Below are 1,737 nucleotides of genomic sequence, written 5' to 3' on the forward strand. Positions count from 1 at the left end.
TTGAACGGGGTAGGGTAGTAGGTGCCAGGTGCACCGGTTTGTGTCAAGAACCGCAACGCTGCTGGGTTTTTCACGCTCAACAGTTTCCCGTGTGTATCAAGAATGGTCCACCACCCAAAGAACATCCAGACAACTTGGTACAATGTGGGAAGCATTGGAGTCAACATGGACCCAGCATCACTGTGGAACGCTTACGACACCTTGTAGAGTCCATGCCCCGACCAATTGAGGCTGTTCTGAGGGCAAAAGGGGGAGGTGCAACTCCATATTAGGAAGGTGTTCTTAATGTTTAGAACACTCAGAATTCAGCGAATTGAAGCTGTTCTGAGGAGAAAAGGGGGAGGTGCAACTCCATATTAGGAAGGTGTTCTTAATGTTTAGAACACTCAGAATTCAGCGAATTGAAGCTGTTCTGAGGAGAAAAGGGGGAGGTGCAACTCCATATTAGGAAGGTGTTCTTAATGTTTAGAACACTCAGAATTCAGCGAATTGAGGCTGTTCTGAGGAGAAAAGGGGGAGGTGCAACTCCATATTAGGAAGGTGTTCTTAATGTTTAGAACACTCGGTATATACAACCTTTTCTGGTTGAGCTGGTCTCTCAGTCCCCTGATCTCCTCTTGTTGTCTGTAGAATGCCTGAAGGAGCTGTAACAGAAACACACTCTGAAACACACTCTGAAACACACTCTGAAACACACTCCGAAACACACTCCGAAACAATCTCTGAAACACACTCTGAAACACACTCCGAAACACACTCCGAAACAATCTCTGAAACACACTCCGAAACACACTCCGAAACAATCTCTGAAACAATCTCTGAAACACACTCTGAAACACACTCTGAAACACACTCTGAAACACACTCTGAAACACACTCTGAAACACACTCTGAAACACACTCCGAAACACACTCCGAAACACACTCCGAAACAAACTCCAAAACAAACTCCGAAACACCCTCTGAACCAGAGCAAAATCAGATTTAGAGTTTTTTTCTAAAGACAACATTTGGAGTTAGGCCTTCATGTGTAGCCTATGACAGCCTATCCCACTCACCTCACTCTCTGTCCTGGGAGGAGGGCACTCTGAGGGCTCACAACAGTGGGGAGTGTAGGCCCAACCCGGAGCCTGGGTCTCGTCTGGCTGCCAGCCCGACAGATCAGCCACTTCCCTGGGGTACTTGGCGTCCTGGTAGGCCAGCTGCTCCTGGAGGAAGGCCTGCTCCGTGGACCCGGTCTCTCCTGATCCCCCACTCTGGAAGCTGCTCAGCCCCCTCCTGGGTAGGGTCTCAGGGTAGGGGTTGGCTATCTTACTGCCAGGTTTCAGACACATCAGCACTGGGCCTGTTGGGGTGGAACAATGGTTTCAATGCCTTTCTATGCAACTGAGAGCCATAGTCTCCCATCTTGGCTCCCAGTTACACTGACCTCTATTGATCCCTGAGAGCCACTGTTGAGCCGTCAGGGCCGCCTCGTTGCCTGCTGTCATGGGGAAGATGTCATCCTGGAAGGTCTTTGGGGACTGGAGAGAGGACATAAAACAGTTGAGTGAACTCTCTCTCTTCCTCTCTCCCCTTCCCGCTCTCTCTATCTCTTTATCTCCTCTACCTCGCTCACTTTCTCCCTCTCTCTTTCTCTCTCCCCTTCCCTCTCTCGCTCTCTCTCTCTTTATCTCCTCTACCCTCGCTCGCTTTCTCTCTCTCTCTCTCCTCTCTCTCTCTCTCTCTCTCTCTCTC

This window comes from Oncorhynchus kisutch, linkage group LG16 (assembly GCF_002021735.2).
Source record: "Oncorhynchus kisutch isolate 150728-3 linkage group LG16, Okis_V2, whole genome shotgun sequence".
In the NCBI taxonomy this organism is placed as follows: domain Eukaryota; kingdom Metazoa; phylum Chordata; class Actinopteri; order Salmoniformes; family Salmonidae; genus Oncorhynchus; species Oncorhynchus kisutch.